The sequence below is a fragment of the Callithrix jacchus genome, chromosome 22, assembly GCF_049354715.1.
Source record: "Callithrix jacchus isolate 240 chromosome 22, calJac240_pri, whole genome shotgun sequence".
In the NCBI taxonomy this organism is placed as follows: Eukaryota; Metazoa; Chordata; class Mammalia; order Primates; family Cebidae; genus Callithrix; species Callithrix jacchus.
Window position 1 is genome coordinate 25193622 of NC_133523.1, and position 21626 is coordinate 25215247.

Here is a 21626-nt window from a genome sequence, read left to right on the forward strand (position 1 = left end):
TAATTGTCTTCCACCTTCTCAGGGATACAACCCACCTGCATTGAATTACACTCTAGGGTCCCCCACTTAAGAAAACAAAATGCCTATCTCTCTGACTACACACCTTTCTATCTATCTCCCTGACTACACACCTTTCCACCTATCTCCCTATTTCTTTTCTTTCTTTATTTTTTTTTTTGAGACAGAGTCTAGCTCTGTCTCCCAGTCTGGAATGCAGTGGTACAATCATGGCTTACTACAGCCTCGACCTCCAGGGCTCAAGCTATCCTCTTACCTCAGCCTCCTGAGTAGCTGGGACCACAGGCATGCACCCACTGCACCCAGATAAATTTTTTTTTATTATTTGTAAGACAGGGCCTTGCTATGTTGCTCAGACTGGCCTTGAACTCCTGGCCTCAAGCAATCTTCTTCCCTTGGATTTCCAAAGTGCTGGGATTATAGGTGTGAGCCACGGAGCCTGGCCCTTACTTATTGACTCTTCACTCACAACTCAACTTTCTGACAGTTGTCTCCAAACAATGTCTCTGCTTACTCACCTTTCATTAACTTCCCAATGCAGTCTCATCTGCTTTCCACACTTTAGTGCAGTTGTTGTTGCAGAGGCTTCTCCCTGTCCTTAGACCCAGCAGTGGCTTATCCCATGGTCCTCAGTAGCGTTCCACAGCCTCCCGTTGGTGAAATGCTTCCTCACTTGGCACCCACCTAATGCCTCCAGACTCCTGTGTCAGCTCCTCCTCTCTCAGGGCCAGCCTCACTTACCTCCTCAGTCTGCACTTTTCCTCCAGAGACTCTAATCCTCTCCCCCAGCTTTAAATATAATCACTTTGCTGTTTAGTCCCAACTTCATGTCTTCAGCCCAGAGGCCAAGTCTGAGCATCATTCTCTCACATCCGATCTCTCCATCTGTCTATTTCACAGTTATCTAAAAATTAACAAGTCTAAGATGAGATCTTGCTTTCCCCTGAATTTACCTCCTGCCCCCAATCCACCCCTTCTTTCCAGCTACTTAAGCCAGAATTTGAGCAACCAGTTTCTACCTCTCCTTCTTTCCTTTGGCTCCATGCCTAATCTCTTATAACCTATTCACTCCTCTTTGGCTCAATATCTCAATATACCTATTGACTTCTTCTCCTTTTTTTTTTTTGAGACAGAGTCTCACTCTGTCACCCAGTCTCACTCTGTCGCACAGGCTGGAGTGCAGTGGCACAATCTAGGCTCACTACAACCTGTACCTCCTGGGTTCAAGTGATTGTCCTGCCTCAGCCTCCTGAGTAGCTGGGATTACAGGCATGCGCCACAATGCCCAGTTAATTTTTGTATTTTTAGTAGACACAGGGTTTCATCATATTGGTCAAGCTGGTCTCGAACTCCTGCCCTTGTGATCCACCCACTTCAGCCCCCCAAAGTGCTGGGATTACAGGCATGAGCCAGCACACCTGGATACCTATCAACTTCTTATCCCCACTGCCAATAACCTAGTCCAAATCACTGCAGTCTCCCACCTGGACCATAATTATTTCCTTCTAACTGGGCTCCATGCCTACCTTCCTGTTCCCTTCCAATACATTCTCCATCCAGAGGCACTGCTGCAAAATCATAATCCAGTGCATAACTTCCCTTTGCACTTAAACCTACCCTTAGCCCTACCAGGTCCAGCATGTTCCAGCCCCTGCTTCTCTCTCTCCAGACATACCTGTGTTCTTCTCCAGCTTCACACCTTCATTCATTGAGGGACTTTCATCTTTCAGTTCCAGCCTCCACATCAGCAAAGACTCTTTCCCATTTTGAAGAGAATCAGCCAGTTGAGAAGCAGATAGATGATAGAGCAAGTTTCCCACAGTGGCAGCAAATTGGACTCATTCTCCTTTCCAATGATGAAGAGTATTTATTTTTCTGACTCAGGATCAAAGGGGGCTGAGAGACCCATGCTGGGAAAAGTACTTGCAATACATATGGCAGAGGAAGGGTTAATATCCTGCATCTAGAGACATCCTCAACTTGAGACAAAAAGCACAAAAAATTCAGTGGGAAAATGGGGAAGGAAGTTAATAGGTTTTTCAGAGGAAGAGAAATTTAAATAGCCAATAAATACATGAAAAGATTAGTTTCACTAGTAATCAGGGAAATGCCAATTAAACAAACTTGAGAAGTTTTATAAAGAAAAAGCTCATTAGATTGGCAAAAATTAAAGAGTGGCTGGCTGTTAGGAATACATGAAATCAGACACTGTGTACCTGGTGGGTAGAAACACAATTGCACCAATGCTTTGGGTAAATAATTTGGCAATATCATTCAGATAAAAAGAAAATACAAGTGGCTGGGCACAGTGGCTCACGCCTGTAATCTCACCACTTTAGAGGCTGAGGCTGGTGGACTGCTTGAACCCAGGAGTTTGAGACCAGCCTGGGCAACATGGCAAAACCCCATCTCTACAAAAAACACAAAAAATTAGTCAGACATGGTGGCACAGGCCTGTAGTCCCAGCCACTCAGGAGTCTAGGGTGGGAGAACTGCTTGAGCCTGGGAGGCTGAGGTTGCAGTGAGCCGAGATTGCACCACTGCACTCCAGCCCAGGTGACAGAGTGAGACCCTGTCTCAAAAAAAAGTTTCCTTTGACCCAGAAATGACAACTCTTCACAATCTATTTTCTGAAATTATTTTATAAAATTACCAGCCTACAAGTATATTTATACCAAGATGGCATTTTAGCACTGTTTGCAATGGCAGAAGTCAGAGGGGAGGGCGGGAAAATATTCCACCGAGACAGAAAATTACTCATGATGTCACGTTAAGTAAGATAGGAAGAAGAAAATTCTATCACTGTTACCCCAAATCTGTAAACATTGACTAAGTGTATGGACATAGGCTAGAGGGCACCATGTATCTATAGAAATATTGATTTAAACAGCTGATAGAACTGTGGGGAACTTTTTCTTTCAATTGTAATATTGTTTTGCCAATTGTATGAATAATTGTTCAATTTTTATTTATTTATTTATTTATTTATTTATTTATTTATTTATTTATTTTGAGACAAAGTCTTGCTCTGTCACCCAGGCTGAAGTACAGTGCTGCCATTTTGGCTCACTGCAACCTTCACCTTCTGGGTGCAACAGATTCTCTTGGCTAAGTTTCCCAAGTAGCTGGGATTACAGGTGTATGCCACCTCCCCTGGCTAATTTTTGTATTTTTAGTAGAGATGGGATTTTGCCATGTTGGCCAGGCTGGTCTTAAACTCCTGACCTCAAGTGATGAGCCTGCCTCAGACTCCCAAAGTGTGGTATTATAGGTGTGTATTTTTTTTTTATTTTTGAGATGGAGTTTCTCTGTAACCCAGGCTGGAGTATAGTGTAATAGTGCAATCTTGGCTCATTGCAACCTCTTCCTCCCAGGTTCAAGTGATTCTCCTACCTCAGTCTCCTGAGTAGCTAGGACTATAAAGATTGCCTCCATGCCCAGCTAATTTTTGTATTTTTAGTAGAGATAGGGTTTTACTATGTTGACCAGGCTTGTCTCAAACCATCCTGACCTCGTGATTTGCCCACCTCAGCCTCCCAAAGTGCTGTTTTATCTTTTTTGAGACAGTTTTAGTTTCTTCCCCAGCCTGGAGTACAGTGCAGTGATCATAGCTCACTGCAGCCCTACACCCATAGGCTCAAGTGATCCTCCTGCCTCAGCCTCCTAGCCCAGGCACAGTGGCTCATGCCTGTAATCCCAGCACTTTGGGAGGCCAAGGAGGGTGGATCACCAGGTCAAGAGATCGAGACCATCCTGGTCAACATGGTAAAACCCTGTCTCTACTAAAAAATACAAAACATTAGCTGAACATGGTGGCATGTTCCTGTAATCCCAGCTATTTATGAGGCTGAGGCAGGAGAATTGCCTGAACCCAGGAGGAGGAGGTTGCAGTGAGCCGAGATCATGCCATTGCACTCCAGACTAGGTAACGATGGCTATAATCATTTTAAAAAAGAGAATGGTCTGGGAGCAGTGGCTCATGCCTATAATTCCAGCACTTTGGGAGACTGAGGTAGGCAGATCATGAGTTCAGGAGTTCAAGACCAGCCTGATCAACATGGTGAAACCCTGAATCTACTAAAAATACAAAAATCAGCTGGGTGTGGTGGCATGCACCTGTAATGCCAGATACTCAGGAGGCTGAGGCAGGAGAATAACTTGAACCCAGGAGGTGGAGGTTGCAGTGAGCCAAGATTGTGCCACTGCACTCCAGCCTGGGTGACAGAGCAAGACTCCATTTCAAAAAAAAAAAGAGAGAGAGAGAGAGAGAGAGAATGACAAGTGTTGGTGAGGATGTAGAGAAATTAGAACATTCGCATATTGCTGGTAGAAATGTCAAAAGGTGGCCGGGCACAGTGGCTCACACTTATAATCCCAGCAGTTTGGGAGGCTGAGGCGGGTGGATCACCTGAGGTCAGGATCCAAGACCAGCCTGCCAACTTGGTGAAACCCCCTCTTTACTAAAAATACAAAAATTAGCCAGGTGTGGTGGTGTACGCCTGTAGTCCCAGGTACTCAGGTTGCTGAGGCAGGAGAATCTCTTGAACCCAGGATGCAGAGGTTGCAGTGAGCTGAGATCGTGCCATTGCATTCCAGCTGGGTGACATAGTAAAACTTTATCTTTAAAAAAAAAAAAAAAAAAAAAAAAAGAAAGGTGAAAAGTTATAGTCACTGAGAAAACAATATGGTGGTTCCTCCAGACATTAACAATAGAACTCCTATATGATCCAGCAATTTCACTTCTGAATACAGACCAGAAAGAATTGAAAGCAGGGTCTCAACAAGGTATTTGCACATCCATGTTCACAGCAGCATTATTCTCAATAGCCAAAAAGTTGAAGCACCCCAAGAGCCTATCAATGAATAAATGGATAAACAAAACATGGTATTTTCATGCAATGGAGTATTACGCAGCTTTAAAAAGGAAGGAAATTCTGGTACATGCTATATAGTATGTATGGATGAACCTTGAGAATGTTATGCTAAATGAAATATGCCGGTCACAAATAACAAATAATGTATATTCTAAGGAAATGCTATATGAGGTACCTAGAGTAGCAAACTTACAGAAACAGAAAGCAAAATGGTGGTTCCCAGGGGCGGAGGGGAGTGGAATTGTTTAGTGGGTACAGTTTCAGCTTTGCAAGATGAAAAGAGTTCTGGAGATTTGTTGTACAACAATATGAATGCATTTACTACAACTGAACCACATACTTAAAATTGGTTAAGGTGGTGAATTTTATCTTATGCATATTTTACCAGGATTTAATTTTTTTTAATTAAAAAAAAAGTCTTGAGCTGGGATATAAACCCATCATCTAATGGCAGTGCTAACTCTTTTTTTTTGAGACAGAGTCCCTGTCACCAGGCTGGAGTGGAGTGGCATGATCGCAGCTCACTGCAGCCTTTACCTCCCAGGTTCAAGCAATTCTGCCTCAGCCTCCTGAATAGCTGGGACTACCCCACCCATTTTGACCCCAATTCCAGTTTATGAAACTGGTAAATTCTCAAACTCTCTATGCAAGACACTTTCTTTTGGCAGGTCAAGTTTTATTTTCCTACTAACGTACTTACAATATTAAAATTTTGTCATTTTCATTTCTGACTGTTCTTCAGTAAAGACTGGTCATGACTATGGGATTGTCTCATGAGTAAAGTGATGCTCTGTTAGAAGACTACTCCATGTAAGATCCTGTAACACTACTGCTTCAATAAAGCTGTTTTTTTTTTTTAATTTTTATTGGATTTTAGGTTTTGGGGTACATGAGCAGAGCATGCAAGACAGTTGCATAGGAACACACATGGCAGTGTGCTTTTCTTTCCTTCTCCCCTTCACCCACATTTGGCATTTCTCCCCAGGCTATCCCTCCCCACCTCCCCCTCCCACTGGCCCTCCCCTTTTCCCCCCAATAGACCCCAGTGTTTAGTACTCCCCTTTCTGTGTCCATGTGTTCTCATTTTTCATCAACCACCTATGAGTGAGAATATGCGGTGTTTCATTTTCTGTTCTTGTGTCAGTTTGCTGAGGATGATGTTCTCCAGATTCATCCATGTCCCTACAAACGACACAAACTCATCATTTCTGATTGCTGCATAATATTCCATGGTGTATATGTGCCACATTTTTCCAATCCAGTCTATTATCAATGGGCATTTGGGTTGATTCCAGGTCTTTGCTATTGTAAACAGTGCTGCAATGAACATTCGTGTACATGTGTCCTTATAGTAGAACGATTTATAGTCTTTTGGATATATACCCAGTAATGGGATTGCTGGGTCAAATGGAATTTCTATTTCTAAGGCCTTGAGGAATCGCCACACTGTCTTCCACAATGGTTGAACTAATTTACACTCCCACCAACACTGTAAAAGTGTTCCTTTTTCTCCACATCCTCTCCAGCATCTGTTGTCTCCAGATTTTTTAATGATCGCCATTCTAACTGGCGTGAGATGGTATCTCAATGTGGTTTTGATTTGCATCTCTCTGATGACCAGTGACGATGAGCATTTTTTCATATGGTTGTTGGCCTCATATATGTCTTCTTTCGTAAAGTATCTGTTCATATCCTTTGCCCACTTTTGAATGGGCTTGTTTGTTTTTTTCCTGTAAATCCATTTGAGTTCTTTGTAAATTCTGGATATCAGCCCTTTGTCAGATGGGTAAACTGCAAACATTTTTTCCCATTCTGTTGGTTGCCGATCCACTCTAGTGACTGTTTCTTTTGCCGTGCAGAAGCTGTGGAGTTTCATAGGTCCCATTTGTCTATTTTGGCTTTTGTTGCCAATGCTTTTGGTGTTTTGTTCATGAAGTCCTTGCCTACTCCTATGTCCTGGATAGTTTTGCCTAGATTTCCTTCTAGGGTTTTTATCGTGCCAGGTCTTATGTTTAAGTCTTTAATCCATCTGGAGTTAATTTTAGTGTAAGGTGTCAGGAAGGGGTCCAGTTTCTGCTTTCTGCACATGGCTAGCCAGTTTTCCCAACACCATTTGTTAAAACAGGGAATCCTTTCCCCCTTGCTTGTTTTTGTCAGGTTTATCAAAGATTGTATAGTTGTAGATATGTTGTGTTGCCTCCGGTGCCTCTGTTTTGTTCCATTGGTCTATATCTCTGTTTTGGTACCAGTACCATGCTGTTTTGGTTACTGTAGCCTTGAAGTATACTTTGAAATCCGGTAGTGTGATGCCCCCCACTGTGTTCTTTTTGCTGAGAGTTGACTTGGCTATGTGGGCTCTCTTTTGGTTCCATATGAAGTTCATGGTGGTTTTTTCCAGTTCTGTGAAGAAAGTCAATGGTAGCTTGATGGGGATAGCGTTGATTCTGTAAATTACTTTGGGCAGTATACCCATTTTCACGATGTTAATTCTTACTAACCATGAACATGGAATGTTTCTCCATCTGTTTGTGTCCTCTCTGATTTCGTTGAGCAGTGGTTTGTAGTTCTCCTTGAAGAGGTCCCTTATGTTCCTTGTGAGTTTTATTCCAAGGTATTTTATTGTTTTTGTAGCAATTGTGAATGGCAGTTCATTCTTGATTTGGCTTTCTTTAAGTCTGTTATTGGTGTAGACGAATGCTTGTGATTTTTGCACATTGATTTTATATCCTGAGACTTTGCTGAAGTTGCTTATCAGTTTCAGGAGTTTTTGGGCTGAGGTGATGGGGTCTTCTAGGTATACTATCATGTCGTCTGCAAATAGAGACAATTTGGCTTCCTCCTTTCCTATTTGAATACCCTTTATTTCTTTTTCTTGCCTGATTGCTCTGGCTAGAACTTCCAGAACTATATTGAATAGGAGTGGTGAAAGAGGGCATCCTTGTCTAGTGCCGGATTTCAAAGGGAATGCTTCCAGTTTTTGCCCATTCAGTATGACATTGGCTGTTGGTTTGTCATAAATAGCTTTTATTACTTTGAGATACATTCCATCGATACCGAGTTTATTGAGGGTTTTTAGCATAAAGGGCTGTTGAATTTTGTCAAATGCCTTCTCTGCGTCAATTGAGATAATCATGTGGTTTTTGTTTTTGGTTCTGTTTATGTGGTGAATTACGTTGATAGACTTGCGTATGTTGAACCAGCCTTGCATCCCCGGGATGAATCCTACTTGATCATGGTGAATAAGTTTTTTGTTTTGCTGTTGCATTCGGCTTGCCAATATTTTATTGAAGATTTTTGCATCTATGTTCATCATGGATATTGGCCTGAAGTTTTCTTTTCTTGTTGGGTCTCTGCCGGGTTTTGGTATCAGAATGATGTTGGTCTTGTAAAATGATTTGGGAAGGATTCCCTTTTTTTGGATTGTTTGAAATAGTTTTAGAAGGAATGGTACCAGCTCCTCTTTGTGTGTCTGGTAGAATTCGGCTGTGAACCCATCTGGACCTGGGCTTTTTTTGTGTGGTAGGCTCTTAATTGCTGCCTCGACTTCTGACCTTGTTATTGGTCTATTCATAGTTTCAGCTTCCTCCTGGTTTAGGCTTGGGAGGATGCAGGAGTCCAGGAATTTATCCATTTCTTCCAGGTATACTAGTTTATGTGCATAGAGTTGTTTGTAATATTCTCTGATGATGGTTTGAATTTCTGTGGAATCTGTGGTGATTTCCCCTTTATCATTTTTTATTGCATCTATTTGGTTGTTCTCTCTTTTATTTTTAATCAATCTGGCTAGTGGTCTGTCTATTTTGTTGATCTTTTCAAAAAACCAGCTCTTGGATTTATTGATTTTTTGAAGGGTTTTTCGTGTCTCAATCTCCTTCAGTTCAGCTCTGATCTTGGTTATTTCTTGTGTTCTGCTGGGTTTTGAGTTTTTTTGATCTTGCTCCTCTAGCTCTTTCAATTTTGAGGATAGGATGTCAATTTTGGATCTCTCCATTCTCCTCATATGGGCACTTATTGCTATATACTTTCCTCTAGAGACTGCTTTAAATGTGTCCCAGAGGTTCTGGCAGGTTGTGTCTTCGTTCTCATTGGTTTCGAAGAACTTCTTTATTTCTGCCTTCATTTCATTGTTTACCCAGTCAACACTCAAGAGCCAGTTGTTCAGTTTCCATGAAGCTGTGCGGTTCTGGGTCGGTTTCTGTATTCTGAGTTCTAACTTGATTGCACTATGGTCTGAGAGGCTGTTTGTTATGATTTCAGTTGTTTTGCATTTGTTGAGCAGTGCTTTACTTCCAATTATGTGGTCAATTTTTGAGTAGGTGTGATGTGGTGCTGAGAAGAATGTATATTCTGTGGATTTGGGGTGGAGAGTTCTGTAAATGTCTATCAGGTTTGCTTGCTCCAGGTCTGAGTTCAAGCCCTGGATATCCTTGTTGATTTTCTGTCTGGTTGATCTGTCTAATATTGACAGTGGAGTGTTCAAGTCTCCCACTATAATTGTGTGGGAGTCTAAGTCTCTTTGTAAGTCATTACGCACTTGCCTTATGTATCTGGGTGCTCCTGCATTGGGTCCATATATGTTTAGGATCATTAGCTCTTCTTGTTGTATCGATCCTTTTACCATTATGTAATGGCCTTCTTTGTCTGTTTTGATCTTTGTTGCTTTAAAGTCTATTTTATCAGAGATGAGAATTGCAACTCCTGCTTTTTTTTGCTCTCCATTTGCTTGGTAAATCTTCCTCCATCCCTTTATTTTGAGCCTTTGTGTATCCTTGCATGTGAGATGGGTTTCCTGGATACAGCACACTGCTGGGTTTTGGCTTTTTATCCAATTTGCCAGTCTGTGTCTTTTGATTGGTGCATTTAGTCCATTTACATTTAGGGTTAATATTGTTATGTGTGAATTTGATACTGCCATTTTGATGCTAAGTGGCTGTTTTGCCTGTTAGTTGTTGTAGATTCTTCATTATGTTGATGCTCTTTAGCATTCAGTGTGATTTTGGAATGGCTGGTACTGGTTGATCCTTTCTATGTGTAGTGCCTCTTTCAGGAGCTCTTGTAAAGCAGGCCTGGTGGTGACAAAATCTCTGAGTACTTGCTTGTTTGCAAAGGATTTTATTTTTCCTTCACTTCTGAAGCTCAGTTTGGCTGGATACAAAATTCTGGGTTGAAAGTTCTTTTCTTTAAGAATGTTGAATATTGGCCCCCACTCTCTTCTGGCTTGTAGTGTTTCTGCCGAGAGATCTGCTGTGAGTCTGATGGGCTTCCCTTTGTGGGTGGCCCAACCTTTCTCTCTGGCTGCCCTTAGTATTCTCTCCTTTATTTCAACCCTGTTGAATCTGACGATTATGTGCCTTGGGGTTGCTCTTCTTGCGGAATATCTTTGTGGTGTTCTCTGTATTTCCAGTCGTGTCTTTTGATTGGTGCATTTAGTCCATTTAAATTTAGGGTTAATATTGTTATGTGTGAATTTGATACTGCCATTTTGATGCTAAGTGGCTGTTTTGCCTGTTAGTTGTTGTAGATTCTTCATTATGTTGATGCTCTTCAGCATTTAGTGTGATTTTGGAATGGCTGGTACTGGTTGATCCTTTCTATGTGTAGTGCCTCTTTTAGGAGCTCTTGTAAAGCAGGCCTGGTGGTGACAAAATCTCTGAGTACTTGCTTGTTCACAAAGGATTTTATTTTTCGTTCACTTCTGAAGCTCAGTTTGGCTGGATATGAAATTCTGGGTTGAAAGTTCTTTTCTTTAAGAATGTTGAATATTGGCCCCCACTCTCTTCTGGCTTTTAGTGTTTCTGCTGAGAGATCTGCTGTGAATCTGATGGCCTTCCCTTTGTGAGTAACTCGACCTTTCTCTCTGGTTGCCCTTAATATTTTCTCCTTTATTTCAACCTTGTTGAATCTGACGATTATGTGCCTTGGGGTTGCTCTTTTTGCAGAATATCTTTGTGGTGTTCTCTGTATTTCCTACATTTGAGTGTTGGCCTGTCTTGCTAGGTGGGGGAAGTTTTCCTGGATGATGTCCTGAATAGTATTTTCCAGCTTGGATTCATTCTCTTCGTCCCCTTCTGGTACACCTATCAAACGTAGGTTAGGTCTTTTCACATAGTCCCACATTTTATGGAGACTTTGTCCATTCCTTTTTTCGCTTTTTTCTCTAATCTTGGTTTCTTGTTTAATTTCATTGAGTTGGTCTTCGACTTCAGATATTCTTTCTTCTGCTTGGTCCATTCAGCTATTGAAACTTGTGCATGCTTCACGAAGTTCTCGTATTTTTTTTCCAGCTTCTTTAATTCATTCATATTCCTCTCTAAGTTATCCATTCTTGTTATCATTTCCTCATATTTTTTTTTAAGTTTCTTAGTTTCTTTGCATTCATTTAATACATGTTCTTTTAGCTCACAAAAGTTTCTCATTATCCACTTTCTGAAGTCTAATTCCGTCTTTTCGTCACAGTCATTCTCCATCCAGCTTTGTTCCCTTGCTGGTGAGGAGTTTTGGTCCTTTCTAGCAGGCGAGGTGTTCTGGTTTTGGGTGTTTTCCTCCTTTTTGCGCTGGTTTCTTCCCATCTTTGTGGGTTTATCCGCTTGTCGTCTGCGTAGTTGCTGACTTTTCGATTGGGTCTCTGAGTGGACACCCAGATTGTTGATGATGAAGTATTTCTGTTACTTGGTTTTCCTTCTACCAGCCTAGCCCCTTCGCTGTATGACTGCTGAGGTCCACTCCAGGCCCTGCTTGTCTGGGGTGCACCTCTAGCAGCTGTGGCACAGTGAGGGATGCTACCCGTTTCTTTTTCTGCTGTCTTTGTCCCAGGATAATGCCTGCCAAATTCTTTTGGATATAGAGGGGTCAGGGAGCTGCTTGAGGAGACAGTCTGTTCTTTTTATGAGCTCAGTTTCTGAGCTGTGAGCCCTGTTGTTCATTCAGGGCTGTTAGGCTGCTATGTTTGATTCTGCTGAAACAGAGCTCATTAAAAAGAACCCTTTTTTTCTCAAATGCTCTGTGTTGGCGGGTTCAGGCTTTATTTTTCGATGTCCGTTGAGGTGTCCTGCCCAGCTAGGAGGCAGACTAGCCACTGTTTGCCTGCCGAGTCTCCGCCGTGCTGTTGTGTGATTCGCCCTGTTCCTACAGGCTCTGCTGTTGTCTCCGCAATGCCCTGCGGCGGAGTCTCTTCATTGTAGCGTGTTGCCTCGGCAATGGCAGACTGCGTCAGCAGTGGGCATGTATCTCAGTAGGGACGGGTTGCCTCGGCACCGGGAGGCTGCGTCAGCAGTGGGCGTGTATCTCAGTTTGGGCGGGTTGCCTCGGTAGTGGTGGACGCCACTCCCCCACAGAGCGTCTCAGAACGTCTGCTCGGGATAGTTTGAAATTGCGGTTTTGTTCGTCCCACTGGGTACCCCGAATGCTCTGTCCCTGCAATCCCCTGGGCTGGCCTACTGTCCAAGTCTCGTTCAGTCTCAAGTCCAGCCCTCTCAAATCTCAGGTTGCCGGTTCAACAGGGCACCCGGACAAGTGCGCCCTGTGGGGATTGCTGGGTAGGGCCAGCCGCCGCCACCCCGGCTGCCGGCTTCGCCAGGCAGACTTACTGCCTGGCGTCCCGTGTCTCCCTTACAGTTGGGAGTTTCCCCGTTCTGTGGGCAACTAAGATCAGTCTGGAAATGCAACTCCGAATCACCTCTTTGCGGATTCAACGAGAGCTCCAATCCTGGGTTGTTCTCACAGCGCCATCTTGAGTCCTCCCCAATGAAGCTGTTTTATTTTACCTTTGGCTAGCCTTTGAATTCTTTCCTGGGTAAAGCAAAGAACCTTCCTGGGCTACACCCTTATCTTGAGCTCACCTGCTCTGCATCAGTACTGGCATGAGGACAGAGAAGCTGACCAGTGGAAAAGCACATAGAATCCAAAAACAGACACATACAGTCAACTGATTTATGACCACAGCCGCCTGCAGTGCAATGAGGAGAGAAAGAATGAGCTCTGCAGCCAGGCACAGTGGTATGCCCCTGGGATCCCAGCTACTCAGGAGGCTGACAGAGGATCCCCTGAGCCAGGAGTTTGAGACCAGAGTGGGCAACATAGTGAGACCCTGTCTCTAAAAAAGGAGACATTATCTTTGAGAAATGATAGATATGATGGTGGATCAGACTGCCCTCTCCTATGCGGATAGGCCTCATCCAATCCACTGAAGGCCTGAAGAGAATAAAAGGCTACATAAGAAAAAAAAGTTTTCTCTCTGTGTGATTGTCTCCAAACTGGAACATAGTCTTCTCCTGCATCCAGACTTGGCAACGTAGTGAGACTGCCATGTCACATAAAATGATAGCAATAATATTTTGTTTAGAATTTTTACATCTATGTTCATGGGAGAGATGGGCTAATAATTTTCTTTTCTTACAATATCCTTCTTAGTTTGGAGATAAAGGTCATTGTGTCCTCATACAAGTTGGGAGGTATTCCTTGTTTTAACAGTTCCTGAAAAAGCAAATATTTATGCTCCTGGAATACTGGGTAGAATCCACCAGTGAAGCCACCTGGACTTGAGTTTTCTTTGTGGGAAGGTGTTAAATCAGAAATTAAATTTATTCAATAGATAAGAGATTATTTAGATTTTTCTACTTTTGGTAGGTTGTGCTTTTTCCTACGTTTCATCTGAATTTTCAAATTCATTGGCATAGGAGTGTCATTGTTGATCATATCCTCTTCTCACCTTTTCAATCTTTGTAAGATCTGTGGGTGTAACAAAGTACCACAGATTGGGTGGCTTAAGCAATAGAAAGTTACTTCTTCACAGTCCTGGAAGTCCATCAAGGTGTCATCAGGGTTGGTCTCTTCTGACGCTCTCTCTCCTTGGCTTGAAGATGGCTGTCTTCTCACAATGTCCTTACAGAGTCTTCCCTCTGCGCGTGTCTGTGTCCTAATTTCTTCTTATGTGGACATCAGTCATAGTGGATCAGGGTCCACCCTGGAAAACTTATTTAATCTTCTTTTTTCCTTTTATTTTGAGATGGAGTCTTGTTCTTGTTGCCCAGGCTGGAGTGCAGTGGTGCGATCTCAGCTCACTGCAAACTCCAGCTCCTGGGTTCAAGTGATTCTCCAGCCTCAGCCTCCTGAGTAGCTGAGATTTTAGATGCTCACCACCATGCCCAGCTAATTCTTGTATTTTTAGTAGAGACGGAGTTCCACCACATTGGTCAGGCTGGTCTCAAACTCCTGACCTCAGGTGATCCGCTAACCTTAGCCTCCAAAAGTTCTGGGATTACAGGCATGAGCCACTGTACCCAATTAATGTTAATTATCTTTTTAAAGGACCTATTTCCATATACAGTCACATTATAAAGTAGTAGAGGTTAGAACTTCAGCATATGAATTTAACGGGGGCTGCCATTCAACCCAAAACATCGGGTGACTGAACGTCTCATATGCTTTGAGTGTAAGTTGATAGAACCACTTTGGGAAATGGTTGGACAACGTGAAACCTGAACAGATACACGTCCTGTAACCCAGGGATTCCATTCCTAGGTGTATATGCAACATAAATGCACATGTGCACATCAGAACATGCAGGACAGTATTTATGGAGATGTTCATAATAGCCCCAAACTGGAAACTAACCACATGTCTCCAATGGATAAATCTTGGGATAGTCACGCAATGAAATTATATGGAGTAGCAAATATGAGCTGTCTTTTGCTATTCCCAACATAGGTGAATCTTATGGACATAATTTGGAATGACAGGAGCCAGATATGAAAGAGGACCATCTGCACATTCCATGGAATTGCATTTATATCAAACAGACAAAACTACCTCATGGTGTCTGAGGGGAAGGAAGGGTAGAGACTGGGATAAGAGTCACAAGGGGATTTCTTTTCCTTGATCTGGGTGCTAGCCTTGTGAAATTTCAGAGCTGTACACTTACTAGTTCATTGAAAGAAAGGTAAAGCAAGGCCGGGTGTGGTGGCTCATGCCTATAATCCCAGTACTTTGGGAGGCTGATGTGGGAAGATTGCTTGATCCAGGAGTTTGAGATGAGTCTGGGCAATATAGTGAGAACCCTGTCTCTACAAAAAAATGAAAAATTAGCCAGGCATGGTGGTACACAACTGTAGTCTCAGCTACCCAGGAGGCTGAGGCAGGAGGATGACTTGAGCCCAGGAGTTTGAGGCTACAGTGAGCAATGGTTATGCCCTGTACTCCAGCCTGGGCTATAGAGCAAAACCCTGTCAAAAAGAAAGAAGAAAGAAAAAAAGAAAGAAAGAAGAAAGAAAGAAAGAAAGAAAGAAAGAAAGAAAGAAAGAAAGAAAGAAAAGAGAGCGAGCACGAGAGAGAGAAAGAAAGAGAGAGAGAGAGAGAAGAAAAAGATAGCACCTCAAACAAGCCTAATACTAATTTGCTACTTATTAAACAATGAAAACTTTTGTCAGTACAATGCAAATATCCCTCTTGTCAGGTCCTTGCCAGGCAGGTGGCAAAGAGGCCAAACCAGTGTGATTCTCTCCCTGCTGCTGACAGCATTTCTAATTCAACTCCTCATCAACAGTTCTGAAACTTTCCCCCGAGACACTACATTTTTCATGGTCAGAGGAACATTAAATTGACTATTTTTAGGAAAAGGAGCTTTGATAAGAGACTACTTTTCATTTTGAAATTGAGAAGAGAGAATTCAGGAGAGAAAACAACTTGGGTAAACAAGACAAAAATACACCCAAGAAACGTAGAAACCCAAAACGAATTTACACCACGGATTCTTCTTAAGGATGTGATTTTCTTATTTGCAACTGACCTTTTTTCCTTTTCTTTCTTTCTTTTTTTCAGACAGAATCTTGCTCTGTCACTAGGCTGGAGTGCAGTGGCACAATCTTGGCTCCTGAGTTCAAGTGATTCTCCCGAGTAGCTAAAACTAGAGGTGTGTGCCACCATGCCCAGCTAATTTTTGCATTTTACTAGAGACGGGGTTTCACCATGTTGGCCAGGGTGGTCTCGATCTCTTGACCTTATGATCTGCCTGCCTCAGCCTCCCAAAGTGGCAGGATTGCAAATGTGAGCCACCACGCCCGATCCCCCAACTGATTTTTTAGGAGAATTTGGGTATGAGGTGTCCCAGAGCTGGCTGAGTCTGCAGTTGCCATTCCCAAGCCCCTCCCTTCTGCTCTCCCTTCCCGGATACCATGGAAACCCATAATCAAAAGCAACGCCAACAACTCCTCTTGCTTCTCCCACGGGGCAGAGCTCAGGGTTCAGAGATGCAGCTTTGGATGAAAAATGAAAAAATGAAAGAAAAGAAATTGAGCTCACTGGAGACTCACCCTTGGAACTCTTAACAAGATTTGTCATCTGTGTACCTCATGTGATTCTCCAAGAATTTTATATCAAAAACAGGTTTTTTTTTAAATGACAATCTTGGCTTGATGAATATACCAGTAATCGAAGGTGGGGATTTCCTCATGTGCCGGTGCCTCTTTTTTCCCTTCCCTCTAAGGAGAGAAAACTCTTGGAAGATCTCATGTGAGTTTTTAGAAATAAGTGTGGCTGTTACTAAATCCATGGACAGGAGAACACACTCTATTCTCAGGTGGATCCCACTGACTCTTGTTTGCTTTGGATTGAGAGGTCCCTTTTAAAAGATAATTCACTAAGCATGTTGCTTTGGTGAGCTTTACTTAAATTTCAGTTACATTAAAATTCTCCCCAAAGGAACACATCTCTTGTCAAGAGAAAGGAACTTAACGTTTTCCTTTGTAGGAGTTTAGCTGCCTCAATGAGCACAAATCCTACATATACTCCCTGAAGAGAAAGTGGAGAGGATGGGAAGAGATATTTCTCAACGGAATGACTGTGATTATATCTATGATAGCAGGTAGTAGGAGAAAAAGGAAATTTGGCAGTTTTAAGAGTAATACATCTCTAGAAAGCCATACATAGTAGAATACTATTCAGCCTTGAAAAAGAATGCAGTTAGGGCCAAGAGCAGTGGCTCATCCTTGTAATCCCAGTGCGTTGGGAGGCCAAGGCAGGTGGGTCACAAGGTCAAGTGATCGAGACCATCCTGGCAAACATGGTGAATCCCCATCTCTACAAAAATACAAAAATTAGCCTGGCATGGTGGCATGTGCCTGTAGTCCCAGCTACTCAGGAGGCTGAGGCAGAAGTTAAGTTAAACACTTACCTTTGAGAAGTTTTCTTTCTTAAAATTGTTCGCTCATGTCCTTCTTACGTTTTCTTTTGTTTTATTTTCTCAGCCCTTGAATGGCAGGAAAGACTTCCTAGAGAGAGAAGACAAAGACTGTCTGTGTTGCAAAAGAAGCCCAAAGCTGAAGATTGAAGAACCGAATGTGCCACATGCAAGGGAACTGGAGACCATGAAAATCTTGTCAAGTAAGCGGATTGCTCAGACTTGGTCTTGATGGGATGAAGGTTTTATGCTGATGATTTGCTCATCACAGAAAACATGTGAAACCTAATGGCAGTGTAGGGCCTTTTTTAAAGAATGATTTAATGGAAACACTACTTCAGAAACAGGTGTCAGCCACTGATTAACCTCCCACAGATGGTTACACTCTGGGTTTACGTGTCAATGAGTAACAATATGCATTTTTAAGAGATCGAATGATTTGTCTCTTGACAAGGGAAGTTGACAAATTATTCTGTATACAGGCGATGAACGTGATTTAATCTAAACACTTTGTACCAAGAATATTATGTTTTCTATCAAAACAATAAAGTGACTAAGCTCTGTTAGCATTTTGTGCTTGGCTTTCTTGGGGGTACGCAGCGGCATGCCAGGACATCCGTCTCGGGATTTGAATCGCCCCGAAAAGCTTCTGAGATGCTCTCCTCTCCACCTGGTCTGCCCCCATGGGAGGCCAGTTCCAGGTGTTACCACCTTTGCCTCAGGCTGGAATGGCTGCTCTTTCTTTCCGAACTATCAGGATCCTGCGCTGCTTGTGCCCAGCGCTCGTGTCACAGCGACCACCACCGTGGCCTGGGGCACTGTCTCTGCGGCTTTGCAAAGCCGGGACTTTCTGCGGTAGTGCCTTCTCCATCAGCAGTGCTGAGAAGCAGGAGTCCCAGTACCTGGAAACCAAGGCAGGGCCTCTTGGTGGGTGGCCCATATCGAAGGGGGGCAGTGAGCTCACGGAGCAGGGGAATGTTCTGCTGACACCCTCCTCAAGGGTCTCAGGCCCATGTTTCTGGGGTCCACCAATCCCCGCCACACCTCATCAGACTGAATCTCCAGCCCAATGGAACCTGACCTCGGCCCACGCCTTCCAACCCCTCGGGGATGCAATGGTGAGGGCAGTCCCGAGTGCGGACCTCAGGATATGAAGCGCCCTCCTTCTCTAACGGATCCAATCATGAAAGCCGACTCAAAGAGTTGTGGAGGTCAGAACTGTCGGGCTCCTGCTCTGCTTGTAACACGCAGCCTCCTTCCCGGGGACTGCCCCGGGCGCCGCCTCCAGCATGACCCTGTGGGGCTGAGGCGGAAGAGAGCAGACACTGCGGCAGGCTATTCGGCCCCGCCAATGCGCATGCGCAAGCGGAGCATCATAAGGGGGAGCGCTGAGCCAGGGCTCGCGTCACAGTGATGGCCACCATGTCCTGGGGAACCGTCTGAGCGGCTTGGCCAAGCAGGGCCCCACTGCGGCAGTTCCTCCACATTGGGCGATGGCCCCTTCCTCATGGTGATCATAGCCATACTCCCGTGATTTCCGGAGTCCGTCTTGGCGGAACCAGACTGAGAAAAGGTCCAGCGGATCTTCAGGGATGCCCAGGGCGATGGACCCCCCCAAGTATCCCCTAGATGCTTCAGGGGACCCCTGAAGATCCCCTAGATCCTGGCCAGACGGTGTTGGGGTGCGTCTCCTTGAAAGCTGTCCCTGGTGGGATTTGCAGGTAAATCAGCCTGTGTGCTGCAGGGCTGCTCTATCCCCGAGGAGCTTCCCGGAAGAGAGCAGAACCCCACAGCCTCAGGAGCTGCCTGCGACTGTTGGCTTTCTCTGCGTGGCTTAGTCTGTGTGTGTGTCTGTCTGTGTGTGTGTCTGTGTGTGCATGTGTGTTCTGTGTGTGTGTGTATGTCTCCGTGTGTGTTCACGTGTGTGTGTGCATGTGTCAGCACTGTATACTTGACAAGGGATGTGGCCAGTATACTCCAGCGCAGTTTCTCTGTAGTCAGCCTAAGTTCTGGTGCACGTCCTTGACTCAGCTTAGCGGCTGTGAGGCCCTGCATTCTTTGTGTTGCTCCTGGTTTCTAAAGCCTCAGTGTAGTGGGGGTCTGGCTCCCACCCGAAAGACTCCTAATCAACTGCCCATCCCGACGGGGTCACTCTCCAGATAGAAGATGAGTACAGCAGACCCAAAACCTAACTCTTCCAAGGGCCCTTGGTCCTGCAGCACATCTAGGGCTGGCCCAGTGCTCATGATTCCTTGAGGGACTACACTGGTGTCCTTCAACTGATGTGCGTTTGACCTACTGAGGATTCTTGTCAAAAGACACATTGAGTGAGCCTTTGATTCTGTATTTCTAGGAGGCACTCAGGGGATGCCAATGATTATGGGTCGTGATTGGGATTTCCAGGAGTAAGTCTCTGTAGTGTTCTATGGAAGTAAGAATTGTAGATGCAGGGTCTGCATGTAAAGAATATAGTCTGGATATAGTCTTCATTCTTCTCCCTAACCACTTTCATAAGATAATTCAAACACAGTGATTGGCAATATAGATGGAAACAGTTAGTTCCTAAATGGACTTTCTTTGAATGACTCATTTAGTTGACTCTTGTTCATCTAGGGACATTGTATGCAGTTAAGCACATGATGAAATCACAGAGGGCTTGGTATCATGAAGAATTGAAATCACAGCAATTTTAAGAAAATATTAGCATATATATAGCATCATGCCCTTCTATCTAGAAATATTTGGAACCTACTCTAGCTTGGGAATGCTCCTTGATCTCAGCTGTCCAAGTAATTTTGGGGAGCAGGTCCTGCTGTCTCTTCCAGTCTCTAAGGAACAGTAGTCTGCACCTAGGAATGGCAACATCTACACAGTCTGTGCTGTGACGGCTGGTGGTTTCTAACACTTTGGCTGCAAACACTTAGGTACTTACAGTTTTTGCAAAATACCTGTATGTGTACTTTGAAATGGTAAATGTATTCTTACCTTTAGGATTCAAATTGCACTTGAATTCTCGTTTCAAATCTTTTCTGTGGCATTTTTATTGGTTTAACCTAAACTAAGACTTAGGAGCTGTGAGACCTTTTGCTTCTGCTCTTCTTTTGCTGCTGAAAAATTATTTGTTTAAAGGAACACAAATGCACCTGCATACATGTGCACAAAAAATGTGTGCAGTATGTTCCCAGGATTAGCATTTCAGCTAAAAGGACATATGTGATCAGTCAGGAAAATATACAGGCTGTGAGTAAATCCTAATGATGGGCAGTTGTGAAAGGACATGTATAGTATGTTTAATTTGTTACTTTCTTTCTCCTACAGCATAAATGGCCTCAAAATTCTGTGGTCCAATAGATTACTAATAAAAGTAGATAATTTTTCAAACACCTAACTTAAGTAGTCATGTTTAACAGAGGAGATTCATTTCTATTATTATTTAAACAGATATTGTATGGGTTTCTTTTTTTCCCCCCCAGAGAAACAGAGAAGGAAAGCAGAGCTTCATTCCTGAGGGAATAAAATATGAGGTTAGAATAATTAAACACTTTTCCACAGTCTTACCTTTCAGAAGTTTTCTTTCTTAAAATTGTTCCTCGTATCATTCTCATATTTTCTGTTGTTTTCTTTTCTCAGCCCTTGTATGGCAGGAAAGACTTCCTAGAGAGAGAAGACAAAGACGGTCTGTGTTGCAAAAGAAGCCCAAAGCTGAAGATTGAAAAACTGATTGTGCCACATGCCAGGGAACTGGAGACAATGAAAATCTTGTCAAGTAAGCTGGTTGCTCAGACTTGGTCTTAACGGGATGAAGGTTCCATGCTGATGATTTGCTCATCACAGAAAACATGTGAAAACTCATGGCAGGGTAGGGTCTTTATTAAAGTATGATTCAATGGAAGCACTACTTCAGAAACAGGTTTCAGCCACTGATTGACCTCCCACAGATGCTTACACTCTGGGTTTAGGTGTCAATAAGAGTGACAATCTGCATTTTTAACAGAGAGAATGATTTGTCTCTTGACAAAAGAAGTTCACAAAGTTGTCTGTATACAGGCGATGAACGAGACTTGATCTAAAAACTTTGAACCAAGAATATGATGTTTTCTATCAAAACAATAAAGTGACTAAGCTCTGTTAGCATTTCGTGCTTTGCTTTCTTGGGGGTCCTCAACGGCATTCCAGGACATCCATCTCAGGATTGAAATCACCCCAAAAAGCTTCTGAGATGCTCTCTCCTCCTGATCTGTCCTCATGGGAGGTCAGTTACAGGTGTTACCAACTTTGCTTCATGCTGGGATTGCTGCTCTTTCTTTCTGAACTCTCAGGATCCTGCGCTGCTTGTGGCCAGGGCTCGTGTCACAGTGACAGCCACCGTGGCCTGGGGCACCATCTCAGCAGCTTTGCAAACAGGGGCCCTCTGCAGTAGTGTCTTCTCCATCAGCAGTGCTGAGAAACAGGGGTCCCTGGTCTTGGAGGCCAAGCAGGGCCCCTTGGTGGGTGGCCCATATCGAAGGGGGGCAGTGAGCTCACAGAGCAGGGCAATGTTCTGCTGACACCCTCCTCGAGGG

General features: G+C 43.7%; 1 protein-coding gene across 1 annotated transcript in view; it reads left to right on the forward strand.

The window, feature by feature from the left end:
- Positions 1–21195, forward strand: part of LOC144580764 (uncharacterized) — a 146826-nt gene extending 125631 nt beyond the window's left edge. The window contains exons 8-10 of the mRNA XM_078359600.1: positions 17132–17267; positions 20538–20588; positions 20695–21195. The gene's annotated coding sequence lies outside the window, so the exon portion shown is untranslated. The remainder of the gene's footprint in view (positions 1–17131; positions 17268–20537; positions 20589–20694) is intronic.
- The last annotated feature ends 431 nt before the right edge of the window (positions 21196–21626 follow it).